This window comes from Symphalangus syndactylus, chromosome X (genome assembly GCF_028878055.3).
Source record: "Symphalangus syndactylus isolate Jambi chromosome X, NHGRI_mSymSyn1-v2.1_pri, whole genome shotgun sequence".
NCBI classification, from domain to species: domain Eukaryota; kingdom Metazoa; phylum Chordata; class Mammalia; order Primates; family Hylobatidae; genus Symphalangus; species Symphalangus syndactylus.
In genome coordinates this window covers 40279922-40303015 of record NC_072447.2, presented here as the reverse complement: position 1 = coordinate 40303015, position 23094 = coordinate 40279922, and the positions used below count along the sequence as shown (strand labels likewise).

The following is a 23094-nucleotide window of genomic DNA, read 5'->3' as shown; positions in this document are numbered from 1 at the left end:
TACAAGGCTACAGTAACCAAAGATTGTTGATTGTTGATACTACCTCCTAAATATCTCTGACTTATTTTAGAACATTTCATTGTATTTTTAAACATTTGAAATATAAAAATATGTAGATGAGGGCGTATTGAATACCTGTACAATAGAATACATCATTATAATGCAAAGATAGGACTCCCATTCCTGTCTCCAGCGTATTCTCCCAGTGGCAGCCAGAGTTGTATTTCTGGACTGTGAATAAGATTATGCTGTTTCCCATTTTAATGTTTCAAAAGTTTCCCATAGTGCTCAGAATAAAGTTCAAACTCTTTAACACTCTTTACATTGCGTTTTTGCACCCTGCTCTGGTTAACTTCTCTTGCCTTTTCTCTGGAAGTGACCTTTCTATCTGCTTAGTACTTTGCCCTTAGCCCTTTAACAAACAGAACTTAATAAAGTTGGCTTTACTTTATATCTTCCATCAGACTCTGACCTTTGCCAGGCCGAGAAGAAAATCTTATTTACTACTGTACACTCAGGCCTAACATTGCCTGGCTCATAATAAGCATAAATGTATGCTTATTTTATATTCATATAAAATATATAGAGAATTCTGAATAAATGGAAAAACTCCACACTTCTTTAAAATTAGACTTCTATAATTGACTTTATACTTTAAAAATCACTGTATTGAATAATCAGTTAATTTAACAATTCATCCTCATTGTTCAAAAAATTTAAATACATATATAAATAAATAATCCTCCTCTCTTCCTCTTCAATCCTTCTCCAGTTCAAAGTAACCACTTGTATCAGTTTTGTGTGTAAAAAAAGTAACTTTTTGCATGTAATACATAGATTCTGTATTAGTTTTATATAGCTCCCATAATAAATCATGGCAAACTTAGTGGCTTAAAACAACACCCATTTATTAACTTACATTTCTACATATCAGCAATCTGGCAGAGTATGGTTAGATTTTCTATTTAGTGCTTCACAAGTCCAAAGCCAGAATGTTGGCCAGATTTGTTCTTGCTTGGATCACAGAGTCTTTTTCCAAGTTCATTTCTGTCACTGACAGTTCCTTGCAGTTGTAGGGACTGAGGTCCCTGTTAACTTGCTGGCTATAGGCCATGGACCATTCTTAGCTCCTTAAGGCCACGTGCATTCCATCTCATATGGTACCACCATCTTCAAACCAGCAATGGTGCTGTCAAGTCCTTCTCATGCTTCAAGTCTCTTTAAGTTCTTCTGACATCAGCTGGAGAACATCCTCAAGTGATTAGCAGGCCCATCTGGATAATCTTATATTAAGACTGACTATTCCATATAACATAACATAACATAACATAACGTAACTGCAGGAGTAATATTTCATCATATTCATGGGTTCTGGAAAGATTAGGACAGGAGAGCATTGTGAGAGCATAGAAGTTCACAATACATGCCATTTTCCAAATTCCATTCTTTTCCCCTCATGAAATATCTTAGAGATATTCCCGTTGTAATTGCCACAGAACATTTCATAGTCTATAGGTGATGTAACCAACTTAATAATTTTCGTATTGGTGGAAATATCAGTTTCTAATTTTGTATTATTATTACAAAGATTACATAGTTGTTAAGACCACAGATTTTGGCATTGCATATTCAAAGTGTGTTGAAGCATTTGTTCTGTAGAAGATACTTTAAGATTATTTCTACCGTTCAGTAAACAAAGTGAATTATTCACTTTTTGGGAAAATTATCAGAAGAGTGATTCATTGAAAGAGAAAAAGATAGATGGTGGTAGGGATACATATCTAAACAGAACACTTTTAAAACTTAAAACATTACTTTTTTGTTGTTTAAGAGACAGGGTCTTGCTGTGTTGCTCAGGCTGGACTTGAACTCCTGACCTCAAGCTGTCCCCCCATCTCAGCCTCCTGAGTAGCTAGGATGACTAGTGTGTGCCATGTTGCCCGGCTTAATATTATTAGTTTTCATTTTGATTATCCAATCAAGATATGTGGTTATAGGTCATAATATCATAAACCCATGATATGAAGCTCCTGGTGATATTTCCCACAGAATTGTTTATGAACTTCAAGGAACATTTCTTTTTTGTTTGTTTCTGTTGCAGTTATTGTTTACATGTCTATGCAGCCTACTAGCTTACTTGAGTGGAAGTATGGTCTCATTTGTTTTTATTGCCTTCACAGCTTCTGGCACATAGGAGGCATACAGTGTGTTTGTTCCAAACTATATGAAAAAAATTTAATGGAAGAATCTAGTTCCTATAATAATGTAAGCAGGGAAAAGGAGCTATATGGAGACGGAAGGTGAGAATAACAATTTGCTGTTTGCATTTGACCAACCTATCTGCTCTCAGTCTCCAAATACTACATGCTCATTTTACCCTCTCTGGCTTTGCTTTTCTGCTGTTTCAACTAGCTCTGCCACTTGCTAGTTGTAGGCTATTAAGAGTATTTTTAAAAACTTTTTATTTAGAAAATAAATATAGATTTACAGAAAAGTTGCAAAGACAGTAGACAATTCCTGTCTACCCTTCATCCAGCTTCCTCTAATATTAACATCATACAAAAACATGGCACATTTATTAAAACTAAGAAATTAACATTGGTGCAATATTATTAACTCTAGACTTTATTCAGATTTTACCAACTTTTGTACTATTGACCATTTTCTGTTCCAGGATACAATTCAGGTTACTTTGTATTTAGGCCTCATATCTCCTTAGTCTTCTTTATGAATGCTCTTCCAATATAAATTAGGGAAATATTTATACCAACTTATAGGTTTATTGTGAAAGGTAGGTAAATGACCCATAAGCTAAGCATTTAGGACAGATTATGATATTTACTACGTTAGAAAAAGAGAGGCTATAAATATTCTTGTACTTGATTATTTGTGGGCATATGCATTATTTCCTCTGGATTAGATACTTAGAAATGGAAATAATGGATAAAAGGATATTTATATGTTAAATTTTAAGGTATACAATCAAATTGCTTTCCAAAATGATATACCAATATGTATTAGAAGACTCATTTTTCCCTGCCCTTTCCAATAATTGATTGTTATCAATTGTTTTCATTTTTGCCAATTTGATAGGTGAAAAATTATGTCCCCTACTTTTAAAACTCAAATATCTCTAATTTCTAGTGAGATCATGCATTCTTTTAAAAGCTTATTGGCTATCTGTATTACTTCTTGTGTAAACTATCAGTTCATACCCTTCATATATTTTTCTATTGGGATCTGGGTATGTTTCTTGTTGATTTGTAGTTATTTCTATATTCTGGAAGTTTATATGTCATATGCTTTGCAAATATTTTCTTTCAGGCTGGCTGACACTTGAATATTAACTTCATAGTGCTTTTTAAAAACTGTGTCCGTGGTAATATTTATGTAATGAAATTCAACAATTTTAATATTGATCTGAATTGATCTGAAATTATTTTATATATGATATAAAGGAAGGTGGCTTTGTTATGTTTAGGCAAACTCCCATATGTGCCATGCATTACATTGAATTTCAATATAATTATACATTTTAAAATTCAGGCAAATTTATTGTCACATCAGATCTTCTAAAACATTATTCCCTTCCATTAACCCTGATCATCAATATAGCTACATTTTAAATTTGTACTATTATTATCAATATCCAATGATAAACATACTAAGAAACAGAGTGAGAAAAAGAAAAGAGAAGGGTGGGACACATTCTGAAAGAAAAATAATCACAAGCAAAATTTTGACCATAGGGTCCAATAATTATTTTCCATTGATACGTAGGTAATTGTATGCAATCTCTCTCTCTCTGTGACACACACACACACACACAGACACACACACACACATTTACACTCTCAGAATAACATAAATTAAGTGCTCTGATGTTTAATGTGTTAGGTTATTTTAATGGTAATAATATGTGACCTGTGAATAGAATTAGTTACCTACTAATTTGGAATACTAGAAAACCCAACATAATTCTAATTAAGGCATAAATTAAAATTGTTTCTAATACAAAGCATCTTATTAATACCACATTAAGATTTAGTATGCAAAAACAAAGCAGATTTTACAAAAACTTGAGTTTATATTAAAGTGGTAGCACCTCACCTGCCAATATGACTGTGAAAAGAAGCCATTCTCAGGGCCTCCTCTACCCTTCTCTAGCACCATTTTAGAATTTTTTAAAGTCTCCTTTGGGCAGTCTCCTTATGGCTTGAGTATAGACAACACTTTTTTGTTAAATTCGTCTCAGTTCCACTGAAAGGTGCCTGGGCTTGGCTAGACAAGCATGGGCTGAATTGACACCCCAACTCTCCCCACAGCCAGATGATCATGTGCAGGGCTGAACTGCACAACCATATACAATAGTTCTGATGCCCCTGACCTCAGACTCCCATTATGAACTTCATTAACTCTGCCACTTTGAAGGTAAGACATGTATTTGATCTCTCAAAATCAAATACAGAAACAGTGCAAAAACTAGTAACGAAAGGAAGTGGCTTCTATCATCCTCCATCAAGACAACCTGACACTAAATTATCAAAATCTGATAAATTGTTATTGATAACTGATAACATACTCACTCTTATACTGATAGCAATACAGTTATTTATAAAATCAATCAAAGTTAAATTCACCCTTGTAGAAATACTATCCATTAACCACATGTGATTTTACATCTATTTTCAGATGCATTTAAGTCCACTAGTCCTTTGGGTAGGCTCTTTAATGCCTTATTTTATGGCTTCCAGAATGCTGTGACCTAAGAATCATTTGGCTAATTACATGCGTGGAATACAAATGATGATATGGGAAAATTATTCTGGGTCAATATGAATAGCGACTCTATGGGGCACTACAGAAAAAGGGGGTTTTGTTAATTAGAATTAGGAATTAGAGTTGGTCCTCTAAAATTTAAAGAAAATCTCAAGGGCCAAGAAGCTCCTCTTTTGCTGATTGACTATCTATACTGAAGGAGGATTCTAAACACCCTTTATCAGAGCTCTGTAAGATGGAGCACCACAAAGAAGCAGACAACAATCCAACAAGACCATTAGTTAGCCTCACCATTATCCTTCCAAAAGATCTGAGATACATTATCAGTAAATGTTTGTCGACTATGGGCCTTAGTGGGCAAAAGAAATATATTATTGTTGCTTCTAGTCTTGACGCCAAAATGCGTAAAAACTGCTAATACATTAAATAGATATTAACTTTCAGTGATCACAAACTAGATGTATATTTTTAAATACGTTATGCTTACATATATGTAGCTGATTAGTCTTTATGAATTATATACAAAGTTATTCTTTTAGAACCAAACAATACTGTTCTATTTGCTTCTGTATGATGAAAAAATAATTGAATAGTCACATTTTACAAAGCTGAAAGCTTTTAATGAATAACGGTTAAGATAATAAATGACCATAAAGAATACTGGGCATTACAGTATAGAGTGGTAGAGGGCCAAATGGAAGCTGGGGCAATCTCCTCTAGTACAGTTTGCTAATGTAGTAAATAGTACAGATTCTAGATTTTTCTTCTACTGAAATCTTCTCCAGCAAGGGCTTATCTCATGCCCTTGGTCCAAAAATTTTTTTTTTACTCTTTTTTTTCCAATTTCGACCCCATCACTATATTTGTTATATAATTTAAAGACCTCTACACATATTTTTGGCTCACTTATCTTTAGAATCTTTGATGTTTGAAGCAGATGGAGCTTCAATTATCAAGTATTTATTGGAAATTTTATTAAAAATATACAATGAGGCCATATTTACTTCTGTTACTATCTATTATTAATTTGTTTCTTGTATATATTTTACAGTGTAGTAGTAGAAGCAAATTTTGATATTATACTTCTGCAATAAGAGTCACTATCTCATTATATGTAGCTATGTGGAATTCTGTCACTCAAAAAAGTGTTAAAAGCAATGGGAAAATGAGACATGGTGTCTTGCAGGTCAAGAAATGGTTTATATATGATGGTAATGAGTTTAAATTTATTTTTGCAGTGAGTGAAAGCCTTTTAATCGTTTTAAAAGGAAGAGGAGAAGGGGAGTAGTATTTTAAAGAACTAAATATGGGTCATAAATTGTGCTTGTAATATACATGTATCATATTAGATAATCCTCACAATTTCATAATGGAAAAAGTATTGTCCTGATGTTACAAATAACATCAGTTTTAGAGAGGTCAATACATGCCCCAGATTGCAGACTCAGAGTGAGAGTTTGTTTGATACCAAAACCTGTTCTCTTCCCCTACCTTTGGTCATTTGAAATTGATGGGGAAGATGCAGTGGAGGGTAATAAGGCTAAACATATTAAGGAGCTACGGTTGTAGATGATAGCAAAGGATACTGAGCTCCTGAACCCAAGCTGTAGAGGTGGATACCAAGAGAAGAGAATAAATTCAAGAAATATGTAAGAGAAAAATATCTCAAGACATGCAGAACAGGGTAAAGAAAAAAAAAGGCCTCACATTTCAGCTTGATGGGCTAACGCGATTGTTATCAAGATTTTGAACAATCCAGAAAAATGCATCGTTTTGCACCTTTGTTGCAGAGAGTGAGGGATGATGATTTGATTCATGTTGTTTGTGTTGAATTTAAAGCGCCCATTTGACAGCCAGATAGAGACATCTAGCATGAAATTGGATAAAAGTAACTAAAGCTGATTAAAAAAAAATAAGATCTCTTACACTGGTGGTAGCTGACTGAGATCAGAAGGTTATTGTAGTACCCTGAGAAACATTAATATTTAAGGCTGGAGTCTGCTCTGAAGGGTATATGAACCCTCTAATGTTTTTAATGTTTTCGTGGGGGGTATCCCCCATTTTATAAATAGTGTGCCGTCATTATTAATTACTTTCTAAAATGGACATTGGAAAAGATAACCCTACATAAACCCTAAGTGTCTCTGCACATTCTTGCTTGGAATGCCAAGATTGCAAGGCCTTGACTAATCTTTATCCAGGCGATTTGTCAGAGTTAGGTTAACAAGAGCAATACTGAGGAATAAGCAGGCTTACTGCTTGCTAGAAAAAGGAAAATTCCCTAAGCTCAGAGTTCTTCAGTTGCGATGCAAACCAATTGCATATATAATATCAACTGAGCCCTTCCATGTCACCACCATGAAATTTTCAGGAAAGGGGAACTAAAACAAACACACTAATGCTCATAGCTCTTACTGTGCCACGAATAATGAAGTTCTTTGTCTTTTACTCATGTGCCTCAGCATTCCCGAAATACTAAAAAGGCTAACTTAATAATTTATTCACTTTTAAGTAAGGTAAAATCAAATCCAGATCTGATAATGGATTGTGTTTTTTTAAAGTTTGAATGTCAGAGGTGAGAAATTAAACCTAGCCTGTGTATAACCCTGAGAAATGATGAAATGTGAGAGTAATTTTGCAGAAGCAAAGGATATGAGGAGATGTGGAGGAAAAACAAACAGGAGAGAAGGTAGTCCCCAAAACGTATAAAGTTCAAGTAAAGATAGATTAAAAATAATCAGTGAATTTGACAATTAAGTTATTTGAATTTTCAGTGGGAGCCAATTCAGAGAAATGGTATGGTATATAAACTCTGGAATACCCAGTACAGCGGTTTTCAAACATCTTAGTCTCATGGCCCTTTTAGACTCATAAATTTTTGAATTACTAATCATTGTAAAGTAACAATAAATTAATTATACGTTAATATAATATTATTACAAAAAATCTATATTTTCCACGGAAAATAGTAGTGAAGAGTGGCACTGTTTTACATTTTTGTAAATATTTTAAATATCTGGCTTAATAGAAAATAACTTGATTCTCATACTTATTTTTGCATTCATTTTGCTGTGATATCACATCTTAGGTCCCCTGGAAAATTCCAATATAGATACATATGAGAGTGAGTGGAAAAAGTGAATAATATTTTAGTATTATTATGGAAATATTTTTGACTTTGTGGGTCCCCTAAAAGTTTTTTGGGTATCTCTCCAGGGTCTCTGGATCATACTTCAAGATCTGTTGGAGTAGAAGAAATCTAGGTATTTATATCTGATACATTTTAGTAGCTACACCATAACATAAAACTAAGCATAAAGATGCTGCTACTGGCGCAAAGGAACATGGTGTTCGAAGAATGCTTAATTTATTTGTTTGATTGTTTACTTTGATTTTCTATTTTAAAAAATGCTTTCATGTGCACCCTAACATAAAGTGAGACTATCTGCTGTCAATACAGTATAGTGGTTGTTTTTTAGTCTGTGGGGGAGTTAGTAGAATCTGGAAGGGGGCAAAAATGACTTCTAGGGTACTGGCACTAGTATTGTTTCTTGATCTAAATGCTAACTCCATGACTGTATTCAGTTAGTAAAAATTAAATGAGTTATCTATACTTACTTTCAACTTTGCTGTATGTACGCTCTGCTTTAGTAAAAACATATATATGTAAAGCGTAAGTGCCAATCTCATGATCTCTGGTAATGTTTAGAACACAATATTATAAAAAGCATAATAAAAAGGTTGCATATTGTAAAAAAAACACAGTTTAGTCTATCAATGAAGTAAGATAGATGCATAGTTATGATCGACAGATGATGAATGTGGACGCATGTAGGCACTGAGTTAAAATGTGTATTTGCAATATAGTACAAAAAAACAACTTTCTAAATTGTGACTAAGCTAAACATTCTTTAGAGTTATGTTTACATATCCATTCATTTACAAAGTGAATGTTTCTTAGTTGATGATAGTCATTACTGCATGCCTGAGAGGTAAACTGATTTCTTTTCCCAGATCTGCTAGGATGGAATTGCACCCATCCTTTAATTTCTGGTAAACTTCTCAACTCATTATTTCTACTCCACCAAAGTTTCTTAAAAGGTAGATATGTGGCTGGCTTAATGATTCTCTTCACTTCAAAGTTGTGAAAGGATATTAATTAGTAGCTCTTATCTGGGTTTGCTTCCAATAATTCCAACCTCAGTATGAATGTGTTGTTGCTGCACTCTGAGAAAGTGCCAAAAATCATTTTTAATACACACAGAAAAGTACCCAGAGGGATCGTTTTCTTTGTTCTGTATGATTCTCACTTAGTCTGGACAATTTGTAGAAAAGTCTCAACATGTTTTCAGGGCACATACAAAGCTGTAAGTCTGCAGCATTTACACTAATGTGCTCCCCTGTTAAAGATGGCACATATGTCATAACTAATAGGGGATTGTTGTGGGTTAGTGAGAATGAATATGCTTAATGTGCTTGTGAATGTGCCAAAGAAGTGATCACTCCAGTTATCTTGGGCATCAAGGCTAATTCCTTAATACCTATGTGTAATATAGAACAAGTATTTCATGGTTTGAAACAAAATTGTCATTGTTGAAAGTAAAAGCGACCAATTTAATGCCATAACAGTGAAATGAACGAAGAGTCATACTGTTGAAAAAGCATTTAAGCAAAGAGCAATTTTCTCTTGTTTAACACTTGGAAAAGGCTTTAAATAACAGCAGACAAGTGATTTGAATAATGCAGACTCTTCTTGCCTAGATAGTCCCTTAATCCGTTGTTTAGTCTTGGAAGAATACTGGAGGCTATCTTAAAATAATAAACTCATTGTAACTACTTTCACGGCAGTAAACTTCCTTATTCTACAATATGATCACTACCGATACAATATGATCATACTTTCATATAATTCTTGTTTGCTTTGGAGTTTAAACTGCATTAATCACCACTCCTTATTGAATTGGAAAGCACATTAAAACCAGTGAAGAGCACCTCCTTGCAGTGATATTTGCTAGCGATAGGCTGTGGTCTGAAATAGCAGTACATTGACACACAGAGAGAAGCACAATTTTTGACAGAAACCAGATACCATTTAGATTTTAAAACAGAGTCGCTAAATTTAAACAAGGTGCATCTGGGCAATGAGTTAGGCGAGAACAAGATTTGGAGTTCAATTTTGTAGAAGCTCTCAAGTTAGTAAAGTAATTCCAGTAAGTCAATGATCTTCTTCATATTATAAGCAGCTAATTAAAATTGCTATACAACCTGACGTCCTGGTTGTGTGAAATTTCACAGTTTAAAATAGCTAAAGTAATGGAGCAGAATTCTTGAATTGGACCAATTGGTATCAAGGGATTTTTAAAAGCACACCTGGGGCATGTTTGGAAAATTCTTGAATGTCAGGATTATGTGAGTTGGAGGAAAGCCAGGATGCTCTGTGGGGTAAAGCTCCCACCCCTTTCTACTTTTTATGGTGTTCTGAGCTATTTGATTCTGAAATTAGCAATTATTTCTGTGCAGACACCCTGGAACAGTGAGTGGTCCTTAAATTTTTTCATGCATCAGAATCCCCTGGAGGGCTTGTTAAAACACAGACAGCTGGGCCCCACACCCGGAGTTTCTAATCAGTAGGTTTGGGGGCAGGGCCTGATAATTTACATTTCTAATAAGTTACCAGGTGATGCTGATGCTCGTGCTGACACTGCTCGCCCAGGGATCACACTTTGAGAACCACTGCTCTGGATAACGGCAACATCTCCACCAACATTTCTGAAACTTTAAGGTGTATGTGAATCTCCTAGTTACCCTAGTAAAGTGCATACAAAGCATGTGGGGAACTTACGAAAATGCAGATTCTTACTTGGTAAGTATGGTGTGCTAATTTTTCTGTTCTGTGGAGCACAATTTGAGAAGCAAGGATGTATAATATCTTCATGTGTGTCAATCTATTTATCATGCTATTCTTTCCCTAAGAGGAGAAACTCTGCAAGGCATGAAAACATTGGCCAGTGAAGCATTGTGAGGGAGAACGGGAGCATGCTGAGGTTGGGGTTAAGCTCAGAGAGAGGGTATCACACTGAAGACAAACTAGACCAACTTTATAGTGTCTCCTTAGTTAAGCACTTAAAAAAATTTTAGTATGGAATATAGACCTTTTACTGTTTGATATTGCATGTATCTCACTTTGAAAATTAAGTGTTCAGAGCCCAGTAGATTTGGAATAAAACGCTCTAGACTTATATTTTCGGGATAGCGTTCCTTATTTTTAGAATTGCAAAAGGAAACTCAGTGGTAGCTACATAATTGTTCCTCCCTTTTACAATAAGCTTAGTTACCTGTTTTTGTCCTTGTCTTTCAAACTTTACAGACATCAACTCTCTAGCAGTATATACCCAGCCTTGAACGTATCTCGTGATCATAGATGAACCAGTGTCTAACTACCACAGAGGTTAATTAGGCATTTGAGACTATGCTTTCTCAAATCTTATACAAATTGTAGTTAGTAAAGTGTAAAGAAAACAGCTCATACTTCAAACCCCAAGCTGTTGTTTCCTGTAGTCTCTATGTTGACTTATGTTCCGGATCTCCAGTGGAGTGTTTCTCTCCCTCGCTTTCTCTTTTTCTTTCTTTCCTTTCTTTCTTTCTTTTCTTTCTTTCCTTTCTTTTCTTTTCTTTCTTTCTTTTCTTTCTTTCTTATGGAGTTTCACTCTCATTGCCCAGGCTGCAGTGAAATGGCACAATCTCGGCTCACTGCAACCTCTGCCTCCTGGATTCAAGCGATTCTCCTGCCTCAGCCTTCCAAGTAGCTGGGATTACAGGCATGCACCACCATGCCCAGCTAATTTTGTATATTTAGTAGAGGCGGGGTTTCACCATGTTGGCCAGGCTGTTCTCGAACTCCTGGCCTCAAGTGATCCAGCCACCTTGACCTCCCAAAGTGCTGGGATTACAGGCTTGAGCCACTGCACCCCGCCAGTGGAGCATTTCATGTGCATACATTAATGCCTGTATTACTTTATTCACACATTTTACATGTTATAATTATGTGTTTTTTTAAAATATGACAAAATTCTACGTTTAATTTTTGATTTGCATGTATTTTGGAAATGGGGAGGATGTGCCTATTGATGGGAGAAGTGATGTCTTACATCTGTGGAAACCGATTATGCTCTTGCATACTGATAATTTGCTTACCCCATGTTAGCCTGATTATTGTACCTAGACATGGAGCCTAGTGGAAAGAAGACAGTGATGCCAGGAGAGGAATATAATTTAATAGTGAGGCATTGAAAAGATAACAAGTGCAACAATCCCTAGTAAGAAGTAAGACTTTTCCAATAAAAGTTGCCTATAATTCTAAGAAACTTTTGACATGGCTGTTCAAAGAAACTTTTTACATGGGTGTTCACATGACTAGTTGAGGGTCAGTGTGCATTTCACTATAGCAGGAAGATTCATTCAGTTAATATGTTATACTAAGTGCTACATTATTTAACAAAAACAATGCCATAAGATCTGAGATAATATGATTTCCTTTCCTTTTACAGAACCATATGTGATTAAGGTTTTGTTCTTGTAGAAATAACGATGTTTGGATTTTAAGTCCCTGTTTTGAAGGTGTAAGGAAAACTAGTGTTCGTTATTTTTTTCTTAAAAAAGTGTCAAATGCAAGAATGTTCCCTCTCGCCACTCGTAGTCAAAACCTACTGGAAGTCTTAGCTAATGCAACAAGGAAATAAAAGCTGTAAATATTGAGAAGAAAGAAATCAAAATGTCTCTGTTTAAAGATGAGGTGATTATGCAGAAAATCCTGAAGAATCAAGGAAAAATTCCTGGGACTAATAAGTTATTATAGCAAGTTTGCAGGATACAGTGTTAATACATGAAGGTCAATTGCTTTCTTATATGTTAATCAGAATTTGAAATTAAAAACAATGCCATTTATATTAGCACTTTAAAAATGAAATGCCAATTTCCTGTTGCATAGTTGGCATCCATGCCAGGGTCATCTTGATGAGACTTTTTCCAAGAGGGCTATTTGCCAGAATGAGGGAATCCAGCAATAAAGTCAGGGAGCAAGTGCTCAGAGAGATCACAAAATAAGCCACAAACCACATAGCCCGTGAAAGAGAAATGTGTTTTCAAAAACTCTCAAAATAAGTCCTGTGAAAGACCAAGTATTCTATTGCTTTCCATAATAGAGGCCATCCTGGCCAGTTTTGATCAAGAGAGTACTAAAATACCTGAGTTTATGTAGAGCTATTTGCTCCTCTTCCTCTGATTCTCCCTCACTCCAACTCTGACAAGCAGCCCAAAGCAAAACTGGAGAGGAGGCGGAGGAGTGTAAAAGAGACCATATTGCTCTCTCTCTCTCCTAGTACAAGTTCATACATCTTGTGCCAAACCTGAGGATGGGACAGAAAGGAAGATTAAATTAGATGTGAGCTTAAGGTTTTAATTTATATAGTATCATCCACGAACAGAAAATGATTAGGAAACATCAAATGAGATTATTCTTATTTCATATATTTACAGGAAAGCTAAGGGAACCTCCTAAAATGCCATGTACGGGTAGAGAAGAGATCACGGTTGATAACAACAAACAAAAAGGTAAAGCTGTTAATAATTTGTACTATGGAATTAAGCTAATTTGACAAACTGGTACCCAGTAAATTGTTACAACAAAACAAGGAAAATTACTGAATATGGTTGTGTGCCCTCTGTCAGCCTTCACTTTTTCACTCTTCTTTGAGAGCAGGTACACCGGTATTATTTCACTTGTGGAGAAAGTTATATTAAATAAATTTAGAGTACCTCATATTTTCATTGCTAATTTAAAAGCTAAGATGGAGAAGAAGTGGGAGGGGAAAGGTGAGAAATTGAATGTCTTGGTTGAAGGGATTACTAGGTACCTGTTGTTATCCACCTAATAGTAAATAAATACATGTGTGATGAGGCCTGGTAAGGAAATATAACTATTTTTTAAAGCTGGGATAAAAAGGAAATGGAGGAGGTAAAGGGTTACTCATCACTCCAAAATCTAAGTGAAAGTGCCGTGAGGGTGCATTTAGGTTTAGATCCCCTCCCTTTTTCTGGTAAGGAATCATTTTTAACAGCTTTAAATTAAGGCTCATAACTCACCTTAAATCAGAAGATTGCTAGTAAATAGTGGCATATTTACAATAAATGTTTAGCAGGACCCTGTGCCAGGTCCTTGATCCACATGTAAATAATATAACATGGGCAATGAACCTTGTACATAATGGGGAAGATTAATCTGTGAATTCATAATTATAAAAATTATAACGGATGTCTGAACAAAATATATCAGAAGTTTAGAAAGAGTAATTGATTAGGGTGATTAATGGGTGGGAAAACAGGAAAATTACAAGAGAAGGTGAACTTCTTGAAAAAAACACACCACGGCTTGTTTATTGTTATGTCTCCAATGTGTTGCCCAATGTCTATGAGTTAGAGGTAAATACATGTTGACATATGAATGCATGATACAGTTAACAGTGTTGGATTCGGATTCTCCCCTACTAGGTTGTATGTCTTCGAGGGTAGAACACCATCCTATATGACCAATATTATATCCCTTACAGCACTTAGCAAAATATTCCATTTATAGTAAAAAGAGAGAAAGCAAACTCTTATTTATTGAGTGACTTTTAATAGCTGTGCAACAAATATGATTTACCTATGTATTGTGTGCTAGACACAGTTCGTATAAATTATCTTTTCACACATATTATTTCATTTATGTTTCTTGAGGTGGCTTAATGTAGCTTAATGACTTTGATTAAAAACTTAAGTTGTCAAGGTACCACACTTACTCATCTTTATTCTTCAGTACCACAAGGAGCTGAAGATATATTATATTCATAAAGGGACATAGAGATCCACTACAAAAGATGGAAAGTAGAACTGGTGGAACAGCCTCGTACTCCTCAGTCCTGTTATGCTAGGTCATTCCTAGGTCAGTCTGAAATTTTATAAGCCCACAGCTATGCTATTGATTCTCACATGCAAATGCAGTCCCACCTCAATTGTTCAGTATTTTGATCTGAGAGTAGGAAGCCCTGCACCCTGAGTCAGCCTATAGCCAATGGTCTGAAAGCAAGTATCCTGAGGTTCTTATCTAGTCCTCTTCACTTATTGCCTAGAACATATCAACTAGTGGGCTACATAGAAAGCAGGTAAGGCCTGACCGCCCATATTAATAGTATAGGCAAAGCTAACAGGCTCAGATGTATTCATAATTGTAATTGAAATTGAATATAATAATTGCATAGGTTTTACAGCTATACCAGTATGAGAGGGCTTCTGATCATACGACCCATTTTAAAAACAACTGAGTAGATCAGAAGTATTCTCACCACAAAACAACCACCACCACCACAAAACACGGAAACTGTGAGGTGATGGAAATGTTAATTAACTTGATTGTGGTACTCATTTCACAAGGTATATGTATATCAGTTCATCACACTGCACACCTTAAATATATACACGTTTTATTTACCAGTTAAAGCTCAGTAAAGCCTAGGTTTTAGTAACTCATTTAAATTTAAGAAAAATTGCACTGGGAAAGAGGAACAAAATGAAAAATTATTGCAAAACTAAAGATAACTACAAATCCAGTTCTGAGTTATAATTGATTCTCATTTGAAAATCATCCATTATATTATCCCATTAAACATTTTTGAGTACTTGCTTTATATCAGGGACTAAGAGCTCAAAAACGAATACTTGTCTTCCAATAAAATAATTTTCATAATTTATAATATGAAGCACATATTATCTTCAGGAAACTTTACATATTCTGTGCTCCTTTAAAACAACCCTTCACTGTGGGTTTTGTTATTCTCCTTTTACAGCTAATGTCACAGGTTCAGAGAAATTAAGTGGTCCAAGTTTACAGAGCTAATGAGTAAAATCCTCCTCTTTCTGAGTCTGAAGCGTTGTCTGTTTTACCATCCTGCCCTTGTGAGTTCAATTACGGATTCCATCATTGTTTTGGGATTTGAATAATAAAAAGAACTTGCAATGAATACTTACATGGAGTATCAATAGAATGACCATATATCAACCCCAAACCAGGGTATTTTGAGAGTGAAACATGAGTATTAAAATACCATATAGCAGTAGGTGTAACCTGTGGTAAATGATCACGTTTTGTATTAATGTTCTGGGCAGAAAATACATGACAAATTGGGAAGGGTTTAACTGAAAAGAATTCGAAAAAGGAATGAAGTATAGAGATCTGGGTAGTGTAAGACATCTGATAAGGGATGGCAAGACTCCATGGATTAGCAATAGCAGATTTGAGGGGGCAAAAAGCAGAGCAGTGCTGGCTAGAGCCTTCTGAGAGTTGGAGTCATGGTCAGAAAAGGACTGCCTTTCAGAACTGTACAAGTGAAGGAAAGCAGACACTGCTGTGACTGGAGTGAGGGACAGAGGAAGTGGGCAGGAATACTTTCCCGCCTTCTCTATCTTCCCACTGTCCAGTCTCCTACTGGTTCAATTTTATTGGTCAAATCCAACCAGAATCCTGAGGACATGTTATCTGATGTCCTCTGTAGAGGCCAACCCTCTGGGATCTAGAGTACAGCAGAAAATGCACAGGAATGGATTTAAGGGAAGAAATGAGAATAACCAGTGTGGATGGCTTCTGATCATATGACTTATTTTAAAAACAAATGAGTGGATCTGAAGCATTTCCACTACAAAACAGCAACAACAAGAGCCAACTATCTGAGGATATATACACTTCATATTTGTCAATTAAACCTCAGTAAAACTGGCGGGGCGGTGGGGGTGCGGGGGAGGTGAAAGAAACCATGAACAGTCATTGAAAAGGAACAAAAAAGCAAATCTAAATATTTAAATGTCTTTGGTATTAGCCAATAATATGGGCTTCAGCATGAAGATATTCTTACTACTTGTCCTACTTTGAATTTTAGTCCCACTACTGACAAATGATCCTAAGATAAGCCCTGCATCCAAATTCTGAAAATCATTTGCGTTGTTTGTTTGCTTGCTTGTTTGGGGCAGATTTTCTTGGTAGCCTGTCTAGTAACCAAGTCTTTCTAGAAGGTGGCACCCTTAGTGATAAAAAAACAAGAAACCTGAAGTCCTACAAACCTGGGTTTAAACCAGATTTCTCCCCCTAACTAACTGCAAAACTATGAATATTGCCTTCTCTGAGTTATTCTTCTCCCATAACATAAGGCCAATAAGACTGACCTCAATAAGAGAGAATATAAGAAATGCACCTAGTAGGTGCCTAACATGTAGCCAGAGGTCAAGAAATAGTAGTTATTGTTATTAATACTGTTAGTATCATTGTATGATATTTAGTTATTATAGAGAGAGAGTAGAATATTCATTTTTTCCAGTGCATTGTCCTTAATCTGACTGCCTATTTGCCTAGATGTCTTTTAGTTGTACCATAATGTTGTCTTCTGCTTACTTGATGGAATGTCCAGTTTGCTTCTCTGCCTCCCTAGAATGACTCAGGTTATATGACGTACTCTAACTTCTATTAAAATTCTTTTAGTTATTTTTCCTGATCCTCTCCCTTCTCCCACCTTCCACCCTCCTACAGGCTCCAGTGTCTGTTGTTCCCCTCTCTGTGTCCATATGTCTTACCATTTAGCTCCCACTTATAGGTGAGAACATGCAGTATTTGGTTTTCTGTTCCTGTGTTAGTTTGCTAAGGATACTGGCCTCCACCTCCATCCACGTCCCTGCAAAGTATATGATCTCATTCTTTATGAAGAGAGATAGTTTGACTTGTTCTTTTCCTGTTTGGATGCCTTTTCTTTCTTTGTCTTGTCTGATTGCTCTGGCTAGTACTTCCACTTCTATGTTGAATAGGAATGCTGAGAGTCACCATACTTGACTTGTTTCAGTTCTCAAGGGAAATGGTTCAAGCTTTGCCCATTCAGTTCAATGTTGGCTGAGGGTTTGTTGTATATGAGTTGTATTATTTTGCAGTATATTCCTTTGATGCCTAGTCTGTTGAGGGTTTTATTATGAAGGGATGTTGGATTGCATCTAAAGCTTTTTCTGTGCCTATTGACATAATCACATGGTTTTTGTTTTTAATTCTGTTTATATGGTGAATCACATTTATAGATTTGCTTATATTGAACCAGGCTTGCTAGGAGAGAGATAGCATTAGGAGAAATACCTAATGTAGATGACGGGATGACGGGTGCAGCAAATCACCATGACATGTGTATACCTATGTAACAAACCTGTATGTTCTACACATGTATCCCAGAACTTAAAGTATAAAAAAAGTCAAACAATAACAGATGCTAGTGAGGTTGTGAAGAAAAAGGAATGCTTTTACACTGTTGGAAGAAGCGTAAATTACTTCAGCCATTATGGAAGACAACCTGGCAACTCCTCAAAGACCTAGAGGTAGAAGCACCATTGCACACAGAAATCCCATTATTGGGTATATACCCAAGGGAATATAAATCATTCTATTATGAAGATACATGCACACATGTTTTCATTGCAGAACTATTCACAATATCAAAGACATGGAATCAACTTAAATGACCATCAATGATAGACTGGGTAAAGAAAATGTGGTACATATATACCATGGAATACTACACAGCCATAAAAATGATTGAGATCATGTTTTTGCAGAGACATTGATGGAGTTAAAGGCCATTATCTTTAGCAAACTAACACAGGAACAGAAAACCAAATACCACATGTTCTCACTTATAACCGGGAGCTAACTGATGAGAAGACATGGACACATAGAGGGAAACAATACACACTGGGGTCTTTCAGAGGATGGATAATGGGACTAGGGAGAGAATCAGGAAAAATTACTAGTGGGTACTAAGCTTAATAGCTGGGTAATAAAATAATCTGTACAACAAAGCCTCATGACACACGTTTACCTATGTAATAAACCTGCACTTGTACCCCTGAACTTATAAGTGTTTAAAAAGTGTGAAAAAAAATGAACTCAGAGTTTCAGACTGAGGAATGAAATTTTGCTTTTCAAATAGAGTGTATTAGTCCACTCATGCTGACATAACAAAATACCATAAACTGAGTTGTTTATACAACAGAAATTTATGTTCTCACAGTTCTGCAGGCTAGAAGTCCAAGATCAAGGTGCCAGAATGGTCACTTTTGGGTGAGGGCTCTCTTCCTTGTTTGCATGGCCACATTCTCTCTCTGCTCTCACATGGCGTTTCCTAGGTGTGTGTTTGGAGGAAAAGAGAGAGTGCTCTGGTGTCTCTTCTTCTGTGGACACTAATTTTATCAGATTAGGACCCCATCCTTATGACCACATTTAACTTTCATTACTTCCATAAAGGCCCTATCTCCAAATACAATCACATGGGGCATTAGAACTTTGGGGGACCCCATTAAATTCATAACAAAGGGAAGGAATATTACAATTATTTAAACATAAATTTGATTAGGATTGTATATGTGCAGTTAACAAATAGTATCTTAATTCTTTAAATATACCAAGTAAAATAATAAATAGATTTTGATTCCATACTATGTCAACAAAACCCAGACATGAATTAGGTTTGTATCATAGTTTTATGTTATTTTTGTGTCATCCGTAGCGTACTTTTCTGACTTGATACTACTGTGTATGATCATTTTCATTTTCATCTTCATGTTCATGTTTTTCTGTAATTTAAAAATTTCTATTTAATTTTTAAACTTCAATAGCTTTTGGAGTACAAGATTTTTTGTTGTTATTAAGTGCATGAATCATATAGTGGTAAATTCTGAGATCTTTGTGCGCCTGTGACCTGATTAGTGTACATTATATCTAATGTGTAGTTTTATATCACTAGCCCCACTCTCACCCTCCCCTTTCTGAATCTCTAAAGTCCATTGTATCACATAGTTATGATTTTATTGTGTTGAAAGGTGATTTACTGTTTACATTGTAATGTACTGGATGCATCTAATAATTATTAATGCTTGCCATATTTACAACTTCTTTCTTGTGATTCTAAATTCGTTTACTAGTAACATGAGAGCTCACTCCAATGATCAATTTTATTGAACTGCATTAGTTCAACTCTCAAAGCAGTTACTGTATCATTTCAGTTATTCAGCAGGTGTTTTGCCTGTAACTCCTCAGTACTTTTGCACAACTTAAGAAAGTGACAATTAAAGTTGAAGACCAGATGCATTAAAATAAGAATTTGCCATTGTTTTCCTTGAATTCACAATGTAGTCTGTCTCTTTTCCTAAAATTTTTGAAATTGGATGTTAAGCTTAATTTGGATAGGATCAATGCAAAATGATTTTTTAAGCATACTAGGTAGAAAAGCTTGCTTTTATTACAGTTTAAAAATATAAAGTAGGAATGTATATCATTAAAATTTATCTACAATTTAACTAATAGCTGACTCCTTTTCTTTTTTCAGTTCTCTTTTTCTATTGTAGCAAGATATACAAAAATGGCACAATTGATTGTCACAAATTGTAAATCAGACTTCAAAATGTGACTGCATTGTTTTTCTGTTTTAAGATTAAAATCCATTTTGTTTAAATTCATTTTATTTTTTTGAGAAATTTTTGCAGAATGCAAGGGATATACATTATTCTATGAAATACAATAAAACAAATTATTTGTGCCTGCATTTGTCATACCAATTATTAAAAGAAAAAAGGTTTTCTGTTTTTTTCATATACATTGGTACTTAGGAAGAAGATTATCAAAAACTAAATTTTTACTACAGTCTACTTTTCAAAAACATTGAGTAGGATTGAATAGTTTTTAGATTTAAACACTGTGTAAAAAGATAATTGAAGAAAATTGGTATCTGTTTTCTGAGCTATAATTTGAAACTTATTCTAAACAGACCTTTGGGAAATTTATACACACATATACGATATACCCATATGTGTATGTGTATATATAAATATACATGTTATATTTGTATATATACTAATAAATATACACAAACATGATATATACTCTATTATAAATGTATAATATGTATATATGCATATATAATATGTATATATGCATATATAATATGTATATCTGTATATATGTGTATATAATAGGTATATATACATATACGTGTCTATGTATATATAATAGGTATATATACATATATATGTCTATGTATATATAATAGGTGTATATACATATATGTGTATATGTATATGTGTATATATAATATGTATATGTGCATGTGTATATATGTATATATACATATGTGTATATCTATATGTATATATACATATGTGTATATGTATGTATATGTGTATATAATATGTATATATGTATATAATATGTATATATAATATGTATATATGTGTATATATGTATGTATACTGTATATATGTGTATATAATATGTATGTATGATACGTATATATGTGTATATGTGTGTATATGTATATATGTGTATAATATGTATGTATATGTATATATGTGTATAATATGTATATGTATGTGTATATATGTATATGTATGTATATGTATATATGTATATGTATATATGTGTATAATATGTATATATGATATGTATATATGTATATGTATGTATAATATGTATATATGTATGTAACATGCATGTATGATATGTATATATGTATATATCATATGTATGTGTATATAATAGGTATATATCACATGTATATATGTATATATGTATAATATGTATATAGGTATAATATGCATATATAATATGTACATACGTATGTATATGTATATATATGTACATATGTATGTGTAATATGTATATATCATATGTACATACGTGTTTATATGTATAATATGTACATATATGTATGTGATATGTATATATCATATGTACATAGATGCATATATAATATGTATATATGTATACATCATATGCATATATAATATGTATATATGCACATATAATATGTATATATGTATACATAATATACAGATATATGTATATAATATGTATATGTGTATATATAATATACATATGTGTATATAATATGTATATATGTGTATATAATATGTATATATGTATATATTATATGTACATATAATATACATATGTATATATAATATGCATGTATTATATATATAATTTGTATATATAATATGCATATATGTATATATAATATGCATGTATTATGTATATAATATGTATATATAATATGCATAATAATATGTATATATAACATGTATACATGTATATATAATTTGTATATTTGTAATATGTATATTATGTTTATTTGTATATATTATATGTAGATATGTATTTATATATGTGTATATTTATATGCATATATACATGTATGTACATACGATATGTGTATATACATATATGTATATGTGTACATATGATATGTATATATACACATATATAAATAATACACACATATATACTCTAATTGTTACAGATGTAACCTTTATTTCATACTAGAGACAGAACATGTATATGCTTAAAAATTCATATATTATTTATTTATTTCTCTTAAGACATTACAACCTTGCCTCTTAAACCCACTTCTAGCCATAACTCTCTTTAATCACATGATTTCCTGTCCCAATCATTCTTGAGTTTTGGAGCCCTCTACTGTGTCCCCTGTTTGTTACCAGTGAATAAACTCAGAAAAGGAGCATGCAAATTTCTACAGATGTTTTAAAAACCAATCTTTGAAGTAATGTATATTACTTCCATTCATATTTCATTGTCCAGAATGCAACCATATGGTGCCACATAACTGCCAAGGGGCGAGGAAACTGTTTGTCTCAAAAAAAGAGAACATTGATATTAAGGAGAAGTAACATTCTCTGTCACATCTTTTCTACCATGAGGATGTGCACATTATAGTTAAGCAATTGACCATTTCCAAAAATTGGATTTTGTCATCTTCTTCAGGAACACAATAAGAACAACAATGGGTTTTACTTAGATATCTTAAATATTTTCAAACACGTAACTTGACTTTGTGCCAATTCTTTCATATATTTAACTCTGAATAAATCTTTGTCCTAAATATCTCTGCTGAAAATAGGAAAAGAATCCTCTATCATTGTCAATCCATGGCCCTTCTTTACAATAATAATACTATTTTTCCTTTGATAAAGTTTGTATTGTGGATTTATAGGGCATTTTTATTATTTTGGACCAATGGTATTCTTTGTAGAAGTGATTAATGTTTTTAATGATTTTGTATTTATCTAATAGCAAACACGTAACTATCTTGGTCGTACATAGGCTCTGTGCTCAAAGAATAAGAAAGTAACAGGAGATAAAGGAAAGTAGTATTTATACTTTGTCTTCACAAAATTCATGTGAATTAA

The 23094-nt window shown here is 33.9% G+C and overlaps 1 long non-coding RNA gene across 1 annotated transcript in view; it reads left to right on the top strand.

Moving 5' to 3' along the window:
- LOC134736005 (uncharacterized) overlaps nucleotides 1-23094 on the top strand; it is a 125770-nt gene that overhangs the window by 7339 nt on the left and 95337 nt on the right. The window contains exon 2 of the long non-coding RNA XR_010119635.1: nucleotides 13315-13389. This is a non-coding gene — a long non-coding RNA (uncharacterized lncRNA). The remainder of the gene's footprint in view (nucleotides 1-13314; nucleotides 13390-23094) is intronic.